The 17,860-nt window shown below is 47.0% G+C and overlaps 1 protein-coding gene and 1 non-coding gene across 10 annotated transcripts in view; both read right to left on the minus strand.

Annotated features, from left to right (window-relative positions):
* LOC140429750 (adhesion G protein-coupled receptor L3-like) overlaps nucleotides 1-17,860 on the minus strand; it is a 1,506,492-nt gene that overhangs the window by 955,705 nt on the left and 532,927 nt on the right. The gene's annotated exons all lie outside the window — the stretch shown is intronic.
* On the minus strand, nucleotides 5,812-6,006 carry LOC140430155 (U2 spliceosomal RNA). Its single transcript, XR_011949338.1, has one exon. It is a non-coding gene; the product is annotated as a U2 spliceosomal RNA (small nuclear RNA).

Here is a 17,860-nt window from a genome sequence, read left to right on the forward strand (position 1 = left end):
CCACCACCTGCATGCTGCTAAGTGCATCCAACTGCTGCTCCTACCGAACCGTGCGGTCTGTGAGGAGCTCCAGTTGGGTGTACTTTCTGCAGAAGAAGCCATCCGGGACGCTGGAAGCCTCCCGGACCTGCCACATCTCACAGTCAGAGCACTGCACCCCTCTAATTGACATTGCGTTAATTAATTAGTAAATTAAATTAAACATTTTTTTTTAAAAACTTACTGTTAAGTATATGTTTTCTGGCACTAAATTTCTACTATAAATGTAAAAGCTAAATACAGTACTTCTCTAGTTATAAGGATCACAAGAACACTGATCCCAGCAGAGTTCAGGTGTTGACTGTCCCAACAGTTCCGCCCCCATTTTCCCCAGCAGTGCCTCACAAACCAGAACTCATTTTTCCCACACCAGTCTTTGAGCTACATATTCATCTCTCTAATTTGATGTCCCCCATGCCAATCTGCACATGGCTCAGGTAATAATCTAGAGAGTATAATTAATAATAATCTTTATTGTAGGCTTACATTAACACTGCAATAAAATCACGGTGAAAAGCCCCTAGTCGCCACATTCCGGCGCCTGTTTGGGTACACAGAGGGAGAATTCAGGATGTCCAATTCACCAAACAGCATATCCTTCGAGACTTGTGGGAGGAAACCGGAACACCCGGAGGAAACCCACACAGACATAGCGAGAACATACAGACTCCGCACAGACAGTGACCCAAGCCGGGAATCGCACCTGGGACACTGGCGCCATGAAGCAACAGTACTAATCAACCTTTGGGATTTTGCTTTTTAATTTAGTGCCAAGCTCCTCATACTCTCTATGCAGGACTTTCTAGTTCTACTTATTGGTACTGGAATAGCCCACATGGTGCCTACTGGCTGGGAATGAGATTCTTCCCTGTGGCAAGGAGCGTACGATCTCTATTGAACGCTGTGTAAAAGGTCGGCCAGTAAGGCACTGACCAGAAGGGCACGGTAGGGAAGTACTGGGCTGCGCAGGTGTTGTGCTCGAGTAAAAACTTTGTTTTGTTTATTCTACTCGGTGTAGACTCCCTGTGTCCTTACTAAAGGTGCCTACGTGGACCATGATAAGTGGTTGACATTGCTGCGTCACGGCGCCACGGACCCGAGTTCAACTCTGGCCTTGGGTGACTGTGTGGAGTTTGCACATTCTCCCAGTGTCTGCGTGGGTTTCCTCCGAGTGCTCTGGTTTCCTTCCACAGTCCAAAGATGAGCAGGATAGGTGGATTAGCCATGCTAAATTCCCCTTTAGTGTCCAAAGGTTAGGTGAGGTTATGGGGATGAGGTGGCGGAGTGGGCCTAAGTAGGGTGCTCTTTCAGAAGGTCGATGCAGACACGATGCTCCAAATGGCCTGTAGGGATTCTATGATCCCTGGAATGGACGATTCCTCTCCAGTCGGGTCCATGCAGCTCTTAATTGATTGGCAGCACAAGAGGAGAGACAGTAGCTACTGTCAGTACTGCATCTACCATAGACCCAGGATTGCCTTGGACCCAGGCACCGGAAAGCGATGGTGATTTGGGGATCAAGCCCTAATCCTGCCCCCCACCCTTCCTCGCCATCGTGATGCTGTGTCCCTCAATCAAGCATCAAGTGCCTTTGAGCTTGTGAGTCCCTCACCCAGGGTCCTAAAAACTTGGGCTTCTCATGATGGGACCCTAGCTGAATTCCACCAGCAGGGGATGGGGCCTTTATGCGGGCATTAATTGCCCACATAGGACCTCAAGGCTGTCACAAGCTTTCCCACCACAAACTTAATCAGGGCAGTGACAAGAAGGCAACTGTGTCCTCATCCCACCTTTCACCCTCCACCTGATTATGTGCTCCCTGCCACTAAATTTACCATGGGGAGGGTATTAAAATCCACCCCAAACCGACAGTGAGTAAAATACACTGGTCAGATCTCACTCTGAAAACTGTGTACTTATCATTAAGATTCAAAGAGGCATTCATGCATTGGACAGGTTGCAAGAAAAGCAATGTGAATGATCCTAAATGTAAAATGATGCATTGCGAGGAAAGATTTGAGAAATTGAAACACTATGGGCGCAATTTAACTAAATAGCGAGCGCATTTAGCCGCATGCTTCCCGGCGCTCACAACGCCAACAAACACAACACTATTTAACATGAATAAAAGGGAGTCACTTTAGAACAGAGATGAGGAGAAATTTCTTCAGCCAGAGAGTGGTGGGTCTGTGGAATTCATTGCCACAGAGGGCGGTGGAGGCCAGGACGTTGAGTGTCTTTAAGACAGAAGTTGATAAATTCTTGATTTCTCGAGGAATTAAGGGCTATGGAGAGAGAGAGCGGGTAAATGGAGTTGAAATCAGCCATGATTGAATGGCGGAGTGGACTCGATGGGCCGAATGGCCTTACTTCCGCTCCTATGTCATATGGTCTTATGACTCTGGTTAGATAAGGGGTCTCAACGGGGAATGTGGGGTTGAGGTCACACTTAGTCCCGACTCCTGCACTGAGGAGCCCCTCTCCCAGAAACTCCTCAGTGCATGGAGAGATAGAGATACCATTTTTAAATGGCGTCCCGATCTCTCAAACCCTTTAGCACAGTGGGCTAAACAGCTGGCTTGTAATGCAGAACAATGCCAGCAGCACGGGCTCAATTCCCGTACTGGCCTCCCCGAGCGGGTGCTGGAATGTGGCGACTACGGGCTTTTCACAGTAACTTCATTGAAGCCTACTTGTGACAACAAGCGATTATTATTATTATTGAACAACCCCCCCCCCCCCCCCCCCCCCCCCCCCCCCCAAGACCCATCTCACTGTAAGGGAGGTCCTGGGCAGCCCCTCAACCACCACACCTTCTCAGACCACCCCCCGCCCAATGCTGCACCAAAAAATGCCAGCTAGGCAATGCCAGGTTGACACCCAGATGGCACTGTTAGGTTGGCACTCAGGAGGCATTGGCAGGCAGGGTGCCAGGTCTCACTAGCAGTGCCAATATACCACCCTACCTAGAGGGAATGCACCTGGGAGACCTCCATGAGAGCCATTACGTCTAGTCCCCGTTTGTGGAGACCAGTACTGAGCGACGCTCATCAAAGCAAAGGTCTCCAAGGCGAAGGGGATAGATCCCAATGTCTTGGTTACCTCATGGAACTGCATATTAAAGGGAGACCTGCTCTAAAATGCAGATTTGCCAAAAAATTATCCCATTCACAATGGGCAAGCATCATATCACGATGTTTCGCGAGATTGCGTTAGATCTCGTGAGTGGCGTCTCTTTTGCCAGCCACATATAGATGCATAGAAGACAGGACCTTCGAGCCTTCTCTGCCATTTATCACAATCATGGCTGATGATCCAACTCAATAGCCTAATCCTGCTTTCTTCCCATAGCCTTTGATCCCATTCGCCCAAAGTGCTATATCTAGCAACCTCTTGAATATATTCAATGTTTTAGCATCAACTACTTTCCGTGGTAATGAATTCCACATGCTCACCATTCTTTGGGTGAAGAAATGCCTCCTTATCTCTGTCCAAAATGTTTTCACTGAATCCTCAGACTGTCACCCCTGGTTCTGGACACACCCACCATTGAAAACATCTTCCCTGCATCTACCCTGTCTAGTCCTGTTAGAATTTTATAAGTCTCCATGAGATTCCCCCTCATTCTTCTGAACTCCAGCGAGAACAATCCTAACATAGTCAATCTCTCTTCATATGACAGTTCCACCATCCCTGGAATCAGTCTGGTAAACCTTTGCTGCATTCCCTCGAGAGCAAGAACATCCTTCCTCAGAAAATGAGACCTAAACTGCACACAATATTCTAGGTGTGGCCTCACCAAGGCCCTATGTAATTGCAGCAACACATCCCTGCTTTTGTGCTCGAAACCTCTCGCAATGAAGGCCAACATACTATTTTTTCTTTACCGCTTGCTGCACCTGCATGCTTACCTTCAGCGACTAGTGCATAAGGACACTCAGGTCCCCTGCACACTCCCCTCTCCCAATTTGCAACCAATCAGGTAGTAATCTGCCTTCCTGTTTTTGCTTCCAAAGTGAATTACCTCACACTTATCCAAATTATACTGCATCTGCCATTGGTTTGCCCACTCGCCCAACCTGTCCCGATCATGCTGTAGGATCTCTGCATACTTGTCACAGTTCATCCTCCCACCCAACTTGGTATCATCTGCAAACTTTGAGATGTTGCATTTACTCCCTCATCCAAATCATTAATATATATATTGTAAATAGCTGGGGCCCCAGCACCGATCCCTGTGGCACCCCACTAGTTACTACCTGCCAATTTGAAAAGGACCCATTAATTCTTACTCTTTGTTTCCTCGCTGCCAACCAGTATTCTATCCACCTCAATATACTTCCCCCAATCCCATGCGCTTTAATTTTGCACAATAATCTCTTATGCGGGACTTTATCAAATGCCTTCTAAAAGTCCAAGTATACCACATCCACTGGCTCCCCCTTGTCAACTGTACTGGTTACATCTTCAAAAATTCCAACAGGTTTGTAAAGCATGATTTCCCCTTCATAAATCCATACTGACTCTGACTGATCCTGCCACTGCTTTCTAAATGTTCCGCTATAAAGTCCTTGATAAAGGATTCAATAATTTTCCCCACTACCAATGTTAGGCTTACTGGACAATAATTCCCTGTTTTCTCTCTACCTTCCTTTTTCAATATCGGAGTGACATGAGCTATCCCTTCAACCTGCAGGGTCAGTTCCAGAGTCTATAGAATCCCGGAAGGTGACCACCAATGCACCACCTCCTTAAGCACTCTGGGATGCAGATTCTCAGGCCCTGGAGATTTATCCGCCTTCAATCCCATCAATTTTCCCAGCACCATTTCTCTACTAATATTGATCACCCTCAGTTCTTCCCTCTCACTAAACCTTTCATTCCCCAACATTTCTGGTATCGGAATTGTGTCCTCTTTTGTAAAGCCGCGGCGGCGCTGCTTTTTGGGCTCAGCTTGGCCGGTAGTTCGCACCCTCTAGATTGGAGAGAAACGTAAGACAGGATCCCAAGGCAGTATGCAGTATACAAAACAGTATATAACTCAAAAAGGTGAGTCTTGGAAATAATTTCAATTAAAGGAGACAAGATGATAAATTTAAGTATTGGAAAATTAAATTTAAAAAGCGGATTAGAAAAATGAGCATCTTTACTGTAAGAACGATAAACCTCTGGGATAATCTTTCAAGAAGGCGATAGATGTGAAAATATGAGAAGGTTCAAAAGACAGCTGGGAGGCTAATGAAGTTAAGTTAAACACTAGAGAAAGAAGGTTAAACAGATCATGAAAGCAGATGTCTTGATGGGATGTATCGCTATCATTTCCTCATACTGCATCCAGACTCATTCAGTTCAAAGCCAGATTCCAGTTTTCCCTTTCTCAAACTGAGCCCATTAAAATAAATGAAGCTGGAACAAGTAATTTTGTTAATTAGTGCAGGTGCTTATTCAGAAAATAGTAATCAGCCTTCTCAATATGTTTCTTTGGCATTAGTGAATTAAGTAATGTAATCTCGCAAGATCTGTAAATAAATTTAAAAATTACAGCTAATATTGAAGAATTAATGTACACATACATTTTTCTGTTGGCAAGTATCAAGTTTTCTTACAAGTGAAGAAAGTGAATTGTAGCTGAATTGCTCGCTTTCAGATTGCAGGCAGCGCATGGGCAAAATAAAATGCCACTGTCCTTTACTGGTCAATACCCTTATACCATTTCACAGAGTCCCTTTGGATTAACCCTCGAGCCAAAACATCACTTTTTTTTTAAATTTTTTCCTTTTCTGAGTTACCAAGCCAGGGCTCAGAGTGTGGGGTCAGGGGCAAACCCCTAATCCAGCTCCTCGCCTGCTCCAAAAAACCAATTCAAATTGAATCAAACTCATGGTCCCCACAAGAGAGACACACCAGATCTGAACCAAAGGCTCAATCTACAGACACTTGATCTTAGCCAAAAGGCCGAGAAGCGATGAGCCAAAACATCACTTGGCAGGCCCCAAAGACAATGGCATTTTTCAATTAATTCGAATCAGAAAGCAAAGCGTTAAACTCAACAAGTGTGAAAATATTCTTGAAAATAGTCCTATTACAAAAAGCTCGGTCAACAATATTCATTTTAATGGCCAGCAGGAAAAATGTCACAATCAAGATACAGAAAGCTTTTTGTCACGGGTGTTATTAAATGATGAATTACCAGACAGAGGACATTCTTCATTAAAAAGATTAATCTACTGGAACAGCACAAGTAATGTTGGTGGCAAAAGAATTGACACTGGAAAAAAATATAAAAAGTGTGTGGCTCTCCTACTCGAGGGTTGAAATTTATACCCGAGGTGAGCAGAGTGCCAGAGAACAGGATCCATGTCCACTTGGACACCCAGTATTAAGCACTCTCAGCTGCTGAGTGAAGTGATCTGTGTTCTCTCAATAACATGCTTAATCATCATTTATGCACCATTTCAGTGCAGCTTATTCCATTGCATTCATGCCACGCAAGTACCAGGCAATTATATCTCCAAAAAGGGAGAATCTAACCATCCGCCCTTGACATTCAATAACATTACCATTGCTGAATTCCTGGGTTTTATCATTGACCAGAAACTTATATGACCAGCCATATAAATATTGTGGCGATAAGAGTAGACCAGATGTTGGGAATTGCGACCAGCAACTCATCTCCTGTCTCCCCAAAATCTGTCTACTCTTTTCAAGATACAGGTCAGGAGTTTACCTGGATGTGAGTGAAAATCTAACAACACTCAAGATGTAGGGCACCATCCAGGGCAAAGTAGCCCACTGAATAAGCACCCCATCCACCAATGTAAGCATTCACTCTCTCCACCAGTGTGTACCATAAACAAGATGTACTGCAAAAACTCACCAAGGCTCCACCTTCCAAACCTCTACCATCTCCGGATAGGGCGGAACACCAACACCTGGATGTTCTCCACCATGTCACACACATTCCTGGTCTGGAACTATATTGGAGCACCTTCACAGTCAATAGGCCAAAATCCTGGAATTCCTTCCCTCTCTCGTCCTACTAGGATCTACCTCCACCAAATGAACTGCATTGGTTCAAGAAGGCTGCTCACCAACACCATCTCCAGGGCAATTAAGGATCGGCAACAAATCTTGACCTTGCTAGTAACGCTCAAATCCCAAGAATGAATAAAAAGATGCCAAAGAGAAATTGGCTACCGGGGTGAATAATATCTTAAACAAGAGCACTACCCAGTCCTGAACCAATGCTTGGCATGATCTACCCAAATGGGAACAGAGTCCCATAATCAAAATGTTTAGCCAGGTGTTTCCTGCTGCTCGGAGCGCTGAGAAACCCCATGCTGTTAAACGGGACTTTATTCCCATTCTGGTAGATTCTGGCCTCAGTGACGAGGCCGCACTTAGTCCCATTTTCTGCACTGAGAAGCTATACTCAGCGGAACTCCTCAATGTAGCAGGAGATTGATCTTCTAACACACACCCCCCTCCTCCCCGACGCACTCCCCGAACCACCCCAAAGCCCCAACTCACCTATAGGAGGGTTCTCTGGCCGCCCACATGCCCATCCACCTGCACAGTAAACCCCTAGGGCCTGAACCCCGTCGTGGGAAAAATGCCAGCTTGGCATCTTGCCACTGCCAGCCTGACACACTGGCAGTGCCCCTGCAAGCTGGCAGTGCCACCTGGTGTAGCCATCTCAGATGGCCACCTGCAAAGGACCATGGGAATTATGGCCAACCCAGGACTCAGACAGACTCCGAGCTTGCAGAGTTATCTTGCAACCCAGATAGCTAGACATGACCGAAACCCCCGCTCGTTTGCATTCTAATGGGCCATTTCCCCAGAGCAAAAGAACTGTACTCAGATACACATGCAGACTAATCGGCGCCACTCCCTTTACTCAGGGAGCCCAAACAGCCAAGATCAATGACCACTAAGGACACGCCCAGCATTCAAGGCACCCGCCCCTTTATTGGCCAAAATCGAAGGCAGTGATCGAAGCTGTCGAAATATTGGGTCCAAGTTAAGGACCGCCCAAAGAGCGCGAAATCCCAGAGGGATAAGAAGAGACATAGCCATGTGCTCGGTCTCTCTTGCCGGGCCAGTTTGAGAACCGGCGAGGAACCCCGCACGAGTGTCGGGCGGCTGGAGCTGAGGCGTCGAGCCCAGGGTGCACACCGTTTGGAGCAGCGGGGGCGGAGCCTAACTGAGGACAAGGCGGCAGGCCCGAAGCCAGGGCGCAATGTAGTGGAGATGTTCTACATTGGGTGGCTTCCGCCTAGAATTTTTTTTTTTTTTTTTTTTAAAGGAAGAGCTTTTTTTAAAAAAAGATTGAAAAAAAAAAAAGAATGATAAGACGTTAAAGGATGTGAAAAGCAGCGGCAAGAAGGGAGGAAACGCGGGCTCACCGCTGAATGAGAGGACCAGCAAAAGCGCTGACAAGATGGCGGATGCCGGACCGTATGGGGGGCCGCACTGCTTACGGTGGAAAAGATGACAGAGGTGATGGCTGTGGCGCTGGAAAATCAGTTTGCGAGGCACATGGAGGCTTTGAGGAAGGAGACGACGGTCGCATTGAAGTCATTGGTGGAGGAGGCAATCGCCCCGGTGAGGGTAGCTGTGGCAAAGACATCGGCCGAGGTGAGAGAGCAGGGCGAGAAGACGAATGAAGTGGAGGAGGCCGCATCGCAGCACAGCGACCAGCTCACCTCGATGGGGGACGAGCTGCGGAGGGTTGTGGAGGTCAACAGAGGACTCCGCGCAAAGCTCGAGGACTTGGAGAACCGCTCGAGGCGGCACAATCTGAGAATTGTGGGCTTGCCCGAAGGGACAAAGGGCTCAAGGCCAACAGAGTACTTCGCTAAGATGCTGCGGGAGTTGATGGGGCAGGGCGAGAACCCCTCGCGGTATGAGCTGGACTGAGCTCGTCAGTCATTAAGGCCGAAGCCTAAAGTAAATGTACCGCCAAGAGCAGTAATTATCTGCTTCCATAAATTCCACATGAAGGAGAAGGTGTTAAGCTGGGCGAAGCAGAAGCGCGAGGTGCATGGGATGGTGCTGGAGTTCGGATTTACCAGGACTTAACGGTGGAGTTGGCAAAAAGACGAGCGGTGTTTGGCCGAGTGAAGGCGGCACTGTACAACAAGGGGGTGCGATTTTCATATGGTATACCCAGCGAAGCCGAGGGTGACGTATAACACCAAAGACTTTTATTTTGAAACAGTGGAGATGGCTTGAGGCATTCGTGAAGGCTAAAGGCTTGGGACAGACGTGAGGAACGGAGCTGGAAGATGTCGACTGTGATTGGGGAACTGGAAAATGTATAAATGCTATAACTTTCTTTTCATTGACATGTATTGTAATTTACTCACTTCACATTGTTACAGAGTTCAAGTTATTGTTTGGGTTGATTGGCATTCTTTGTTGCAACGGTTACATCTTATTTTAGTGAATTGTATGGGTTGAATTGTTTTTTTTTCTCTGGGACTGGGTGGAAGAGGACGGCATACCGTGGGGGGTGAGCGACCCGCAGCAGGTGACTAAAGTCGGCTAGTGAACGGAGGTGAGGTGGGAGGAGGGCTGCGAACATTGGAGCCTGGTTAGCAGGTTTGAATGGGCCTATGAGCCGAGCGGGGATGGGGCATCGATACTGGGTGACGTTTTCTCGAGAGGAAGTGTAGGGGGGATTCTGGGAGGGATGGGGGGGGGGGGGGGGGGGAGTTCCATGTTAATAATGGATAGGGGCGGGTCAGGCTCATGGGGCAGAGCCCGGTGGTATGATGATGGTAGATAAGAAAGGGGGGGGTCAGAGTCCCCCAGTTGGGATAGTCACGTGGAACGCAAGTGGGTTAGGAGGTCTAGTCAAGAGGTCAAGGGCGCAGGAGATAAAAGATGCGATTAGGAGGATGCAGTCGGGGAAGGTGTCAGGGCCGGATGGGTTCCGGTGGAATATTATTAAAAATTCAAGGATAAGCTTGCACCCCTGATGGTGAGGATGTTTGAAGAGGCGATAGGGAAGGGGGTGTTACCACAAACTTTGGGGCAGGCATCGATATCCCTGTTGCTTAAAAAAGATAAGGATCCGATGGAGTGTGGGTCGTATATCACTCTTAAACGGGGATGCAAATGTATTGGCGAAGCTACTGGCAGGTAGACTGGAGGAGTGCCTCCCGAAGGTGCTAGGTGAAGATCAGACGGGGTTTGTGAGAGGGAGGCAGCTCTTTTCGAACATTCAAAGGATATTGAACGTGGTTATGGCCGACAGAGGGGAAGGAAACAGAGGTGGTTGTGGCATTGGACGCTGAGAAGGCGTTTGACCGGGTAGAATGGGGGTACTTGATGGCAGTTCTGGAGCGGTTTGGGATTGGACCAAGATTTGTGGACTGGGTAAAGCTACTATATAAAGGAGTCAAGGGCGAGTGTCCGCACAAGTAACATCAGCTCAAGATACTTTTCTCTCCACAGTGGGACCAGGCAGGGATGTCCTATGTCCCCCCCTGCTGTTTGCACTCGCGATTGAGCCATTGGCCATCGCATTAAGAGGTTCGGAAGTATCAAAAGGAATAGTGCGGGGGCGGGCGGGCGGGGGGGGGGGGGGGTGGCAGAGCATAGGGTGTCCTTATATGTCGATGATTTGTTGTTCTTCGTGTCAGAACCGAGTGTGTCAATAAATAGGGGGAATACTGGTTTGAGTGTTTGGGTCTTTCTCGGGGTACAAATTAAATCTAGACAAGAGTGAGTATTTTGTGGTGTCTCAGCCGCGGGTGGGGGCTGTAGCCATGTAAAATGGCTGACTCCCGATTAGAATGGTCAAACCCCGATTTAAAATGGTGAACGGAAGAGGCTGATGGGAAAATCAGCCAACAGGACTCAAACAGACAGCTGCAGGTAAAACAGTGTATTCGCCTCTGGGGAGGTCAGTCCAGACCAATACCTGCAGCCATCAACATCATAACACCCCAGCCATCTGCATAGTAATCAGCCATCCCCGGGAACAATTGCTACAAATTAGCAACTCAAAGCCGACCCAGACCTTTCGGCGCCAGCAGAAGCTGACACAAAGAAAGGTAAATGACCACCCCTCGATCAAGGAATCGCTCCGGTATTGGAGCATATCGAACCAAGTGATTGGGACCAAGTCCAATCACTTGGAACCAGGTACAAGGTCCGCCCCGAGAGGCGGGAAGCCCCTGGGGACTATAAGAATAGGAGCCAAGTTCAACTTGACCCTTCTTCTCCTCTCCGCACCCTTCGAGACCCTTGCTGCAAGAACGCCGTAAGTTTTACTCCAACGATCGCTACCAGATAGACACTCCTGACTATCGACCTGTACCAGCTTTTGAATCCCGCAGGCTCGGAACCCATTCGAAAGGCCATTCGATTCCCTGACCTGGTGGGCCATTTCCAAAGTTAAGTATTGGCCTTTTAGCGGTAGGTAGTAGTTTAGAAGTAGAATTATTGTATAAGTATTAATTGCTGTATATAATAAATGATTTAACTCTTACTAAGCGGTGTGTTGCATTATTAATCATTACTCGGACTTGAACCACGTGGCGGTATCAGAAAGATACCTGGCGACTCATGAGCAAAGGTGACAGAATTAGAGCAAATAAACTAAGGCTAAAACAAGCAACAGGGCGCTGCCATTCCGTCGGGCAGGGACTCACTTTAGATACCTGGGGGTGCAGGTTGCCCGGGAGTGGGGGCGGGGGGGGGGCTCCATAGGTACAACATTTCTAGTTTGGTGGGGAGAGTGAAAGCTGATCTGGCAAGGTGGGATGGTCTCACTCGGTCACTGGCGGGTCGGGTACAGGCGGTTAAAATTAACGTATTGCCACAATTTCTGTTTATTTTTCAATGCCTGCGATTTTCCTGCCAAAGGCATTTTCAGAACCCCCCCCCCCCCCTCTCCGCAACGTTCACACACATCTTCTACCCCTTCAAAGAATCGGCGCATCCTCGCCCTTGTGAGGGGAAATGAGGGGCATAGACAGAATGGATAGTCAGACACTTTTTCCCAGGGTAGAGGGGTCAATTACTCGGGTGCATAGCTTAAAGGTGCGAGGGGCAAGGTTTAGAGGAGATGTACGAGACAACATTTTTTTACACAGTGGGGGCTTGGAACCACTGCCGGAGGAGGTGGTGGAAGCAGGGACGATAATGATGTTTAAGGGGCATCTTGACAAATACATGAATAGGATGGGAATAGAGGGATACGGACCCCAGAAGTGTAGAAGATTTTAGTTTAGACGGGCAGCATTAGGCGCAGGCTTGGATGGCCGAAGAGCCTGTTCTTGTGCTGTACTTTTCTTTGTTCAGTAATAATAGTTTCATTGAGAATTTGGAGGCAGTTTCGCCAACATTTCGGGTTGGGGGCAGGGTCAAGGGAAATGCTGATTTCGGGGAAACCACAGAATTGAGCCAGGAAGTGGGATGGAAATTTTCAGAAATGGGAGGAGAAGGGGATTAAGACACTGAAAGATTTGTTTCTTGGGGGTCGGTTTGCAGGATTGAAGGAGCTGGAAGTGAAGTATGGGCTGGAGCAGGGGGAAATGTTTAGATACATACAGGTTCGAAATTTTGCCAGAAAGGAAATACCGCTGGAGCCGGCCTCGACACTGCTGGAGGAGGTGCTGCCGACAGGGGGACTGGAGAAGGGGGTAGTGTCGGCAGTTTATGGAGTTATTTTGGAAGAGAAGGCACCACTGGAAGGGATCAAAGCAAAGTGGGAGGAAGAGTTGGGAGAGGATATGGAGGAGGGGTTCTGGTGTGAGGTGCTCTGGAGAGTGAACGCCTCCACCTCGTGCACGAGGATGGGGCTGATACAGCTGAAGGTGGTATATAGAGCACACCTCACAATGGCGAGGATGAGCCGATTCTTTGAAGGGGTAGGAGATGTGTGTGAACGTTGTGGGGTGGGGGCCACAAATCATGTTCATATGTATTGGTCCTGTCCGCAGCTGGAGGATTGCTGGAGGATTACTGGAAGGAGGTTTTTAGGGTAATCTCTAAAGTGGAGTACGTGAAACTGGACCCGGGCCCTCGGGAGGCCATATTCGGGGTGTCGGACCAGCCGGGGTTGGAAACGGGTGCGAGGCAGATGTTGTAGCATTCGCCTCGTTGATCGCACGAAGGCGGATCCTGATAGGTTGGAGAGCAACCTCTCCATCCTGCGCCCTGGTGTGGCGGGTGGACCTGTTGGAATTCTTGACTCTTGAGAAGGTTAAGTTTGAACTGAGGGGAAGGATGGAGGGGTTCTACAATTCATGGGCATTATTCATTATGCACTTTCAAGAACTGGATAACATCGAACATTAGTTGAGGGTGGGTGTTAATGGTGACTGTGGGCAATTCCTGATTCTTTTTTGTCATTTGTTTATGTTAACATGCGGGCCAATGTTTGGGGTTTGGTGGGAGGATGGGATTATGGTTATTGTTATGGGGATTGACATTATATTCATAACTTATTATTCTGTATTGATGGTGGGTGCAAATTTGGGAGAAAAAATGAAAAATGAGGAGAATAAAATTTTTTTTTTTTTTTTTTTTAAAACACACCACCTCCACCTCGTTCTTTCCTCCTTCAAGATGCTCCTAAAACACTTCCTCTTTTGACAAAGCTTTTGGTTACCTGTCCTAAAGTCACCCTCTTTGGTCAGTATTGAATTTATTTTGACAATTCTCCTTAAGATGTTCTAGTACATTAAAGGCATGAAAGAAATAAACAGCACAGAGGGGATACCATCAGGAAAAATGATTGCACTGGCTCAAGGCAGCAACACCCTACCAATTTGTGGCTTAAGGCGGCAACACCCCACCACTTTCTTCAAGGAATTAAGGAGAGGCAATATAGAACATAGAACAATACAGCGCAGTACAGGCGCTTCGGCCCACGATGTTGCACCGAAACAAAAGCCATCCAACCTACACTATGCCATTATCATCCATATGTTTATCCAATAAACTTTTAAATGCCCTCAATGTTGGCAAGTTCACTACTGTAGCAGGTAGGGCATTCCACGGCCTCACTACTCTTTGCGTAAAGAACCTACCTCTGACCTCTGTCCTATATCTATTACCCCTCAGTTTAAAGTTATGTCCCCTCGTGCCAGCCATATCCATCCGCGGGAGAAGGCTCTCACTGTCCACCCTATCCAACCCCCTGATCATTTTGTATGCCTCTATTAAGTCTCCTCTTAACCTTCTTCTCTCCAACGAAAACAACCTCAAGTCCATCAGCCTTTCCTCATAAGATTTTCCCTCCATACAAGGCAACATCCTGGTAAATCTCCTCTGCACCCGCTCCAAAGCCTCCACGTCCTTCCTATAATGCGGTGACCAGAACTGTACGCAATACTCCAAATGCGGCCGTACCAGAGTTCTGTACAGCTGCAACATGACCTCCCGACTCCGGAACTCAATCCCTCTACCAATAAAGGCCAACACTCCATAGGCCTTCTTCACAACCCTATCAACCTGGGTGGCAACTTTCAGGGATCTATGTACATGGACACCTAGATCCCTCTGCTCATCCACACTTTCAAGAACTTTACCATTAGCCAAATATTCCGCATTCCTGTTATTCCTTTCAAAGTTCCAAATATTCCTCACACATCTCTACATTAAACTCCATTTGCCACCTCTCAGCCCAGCTCTGCAGCTTATCTATATCCCTCTGTAACCTGCTACATCCTTCCACACTATCGACAACACCACCGACTTTAGTATCGTCTGCAAATTTACTCACCCACCCTTCTGCGCCTTCCTCTAGGTCATTGATAAAAATGACAAACAGCAACGGCCCCAGAACAGATCCTTGTGGTACTCCACTTGTGACTGTACTCCATTCTGAACATTTCCCATCAACCACCACCCTCTGTCTTCTTTCAGCTAGCCAATTTCTGATCCACATCTCTAAATCACCCTCAATCCCCAGCCTCCGTATTTTTTGCAATAGCCTACCATGGGGAACCTTATCAAACGCTTTGCTGAAATCCATATACACCACATCAACTGCTCTACCCACGTCTACCTGTTCAGTCACCTTCTCAAAGAACTCAATAAGGTTTGTGAGGCATGACCTACCCTTCACAAAGCCATGCTGACTATCCTTGATCATATCATTCCTATCTAGATGATTATAAATCTTGTCTCTTATAATCCCCTCCAAGACTTTACCCACTACAGATGTGAGGCTCACCGGTCTATAGTTGCCGGGGTTGTCTCTGCTCCCCTTTTTGAACAAAGGGACCACATTTGCTGTCCTCCAGTCCTCTGGCACTATTCCTGTAGCCAATGATGACATAAAAATCAAAGCCAAAGGTCCAGCAATCTCTTCCCTGGCCTCCCAGAGAATCCTAGGATAAATCCCATCAGGTCCCGGGGACTTATCTATTTTCAGCCTGTCCAGAATTGCCAACACCTCTTCGCTACGCACCTCAATGCCATCTATTCTATTAGCCTGGGGCTCAGCATTCTCCTCCACAACATTATCTTTTTCCTGAGTGAATACTGACGAAAAATATTCATTTAGTATCTCGCCTATCTCTTCAGACTCCACACACAATTTCCCATCCCTGTCCTTGACTGGTCCTACTCTTTCCCTAGTCATTCGCTTATTCCTGACATACCTATAGAAAGCTTTAGGGTTTTCCTTTAATCCTTCCTGCCAAATACTTCTCATGTCCCCCTCCTTGCTCGTCTTAGCTCTCTCTTTAGATCCTTCCTCGCTACCTTGTAACTATCCATCGCCCCAACCGAAACTTCACACCTCATCTTCACATAGGCCTCCTTCTTCCTCTTAACAAGAGATTCCACTTCCTTGGTAAACCACGGTTCCCTCGCTCGACGCCTTCCTCCCTGTCTGACCGGTACATACTTATCAAAATAAATGTGGCTTTTCCAACACTGTCCAAATCTCAGTACAAATAGAGGCCTTGGGTTTTAGTAGAAGTAGTCCTTATTCAGATTCAACATACAAGGTGACATAATCAGCAGAAGTATAATTTTGCCAGGTTCATTACGCCGATAGCTATCCTGAAGTTCACATATTCATTTGGAATATACTGAAAGGGCGTGATAGCTGCCGGCACAGACAAAGTTTCTGGTTCTAAAGAGAATCATCTGGTCAATCCATCTACCCTCCCCCACATAAAATGGCACACAGGACCAGACTCTGGTAGATGAGGGGGCAGAAGCTGCAGGGTCATCATGTGACCCTGCACAAGAATATAATAGTAACTCTCTGTCCCAAGAGGCTTTCACAACTATCATCCAACTCCAGTCACTGAGTGAGGAGGACCATCAAATTGGGATGTTGAACACAGGAAACATGAACAATCACCAAGGGGAGGAAGCAGTACAAAGAACACAACTCTAGACAGTTATAGGCACCTCACTTTTTCTTCCGATCACAGACAACACACTTCAGAAGTACTTGATGACTTCAAAGCGATTTGGGACATCCTGTGGTCATATATAAATGCAAGTCTTTATTGCTTTCATGCCGCAGAATAATGTATGGGAAAATCAAGGGATCGGCATTCTTACTTATTGGGTTACTGCAGAGGTTGATTTTGTAAAAAGGTTTAAACCACCACATCGTGCAGATGTGAAGATTATTCTCACGGCAGGCCTGCTTGGTGTCTCAACAGGAATAGGCCATAGGCCTACACCATCCAGAAATATAGTTAGGCTACTCCACCACTTATTTTAAAGTTAGGCCTCTCTGCATGGTACGGCTGTGGAATATACTGCAGACTAAGATGGTCTTACTCGATCGCACATTAATCAAGCTGAAGTCACTAAAGCTGCTTGGAAAGCAGACAATGACTGCACAATCTCATAAAACCCCTTCTGATTCATCAACAATATGGATCAAGGCCTTAATATTCATGCAGACGGAGAGGCTCTTGATCTTTGCAAAAATACTTTGGAAATCCGAATTCGGAAGTCCCGTCCTTCACCAGTTTTGCCGGGAGGAGAACAGGAATGGGTTGAAAAATGCAGCTGCCATCAGTCTGTCCTGATTTTTGCAAGGAGGCAATGGGAAATACGATGTATGCACATTATATCTGGCAGAAGGTTTAGAAAGAGTTCTTTAGGGAGGTAGAGTTTCCGATTGGGGAGATATGTTATCCTTTTGACTTTGGTCCCAAGACAACTTTGGAAGAGGTTAGGTCCATTTGAGAGGGGTCAGGCTCCCTTTTAGATCATTAAAGGTGGACATGAAAAGTGGATAAACCCATTGGAACGGTCAATGGGAGTTGGCAAGCTGTCAAAGCATTTACATTTCTGCCGTTTGGAAAAAAAAAGCAATGCTTGCTATTTCATTCTGCTGTTGACAAATATATGAGAGTTATTACAGGATTAGTGCTGATTTCACAGATTATCAGTGAGAAGCCTATCAATTCCACAGTTTGACGGTTTCAAGTGCCTTTAAAGTCTTTGAAATGAGACTATGAATACAAAGGTTTGTTCTAATAAAAGGAATAGTTTTGTGAGGGCCACGAAGAATCCAGCACGAGTTCCAAGGATACAAAGAAATAAATAACATATATATACACAACAGCAGCAGCAACTTCGCTTGCTGCTTATTCCTTCCTGCTGGTTCCAAACTGGCCAGCTTTATTTATACAGGGAGTCTGCTAATGATTTCTCCGCCCCCTCATTGGGGAAGCTCATACTCCCATAGGATTGAGGGATTGTCATTAGTCCCCAGCCAATGGTAAGCAGGCAGGTTATAACATCCCTCCCCCCCCAAAGTCCAAGGAATCCACCGAAGACCCTGGCAAAGGAGGGCTCTTCTTGTCGCAGGCCGGAC

This window comes from Scyliorhinus torazame, chromosome 9 (assembly GCF_047496885.1).
Source record: "Scyliorhinus torazame isolate Kashiwa2021f chromosome 9, sScyTor2.1, whole genome shotgun sequence".
Classification (NCBI taxonomy): Eukaryota; Metazoa; Chordata; class Chondrichthyes; order Carcharhiniformes; family Scyliorhinidae; genus Scyliorhinus; species Scyliorhinus torazame.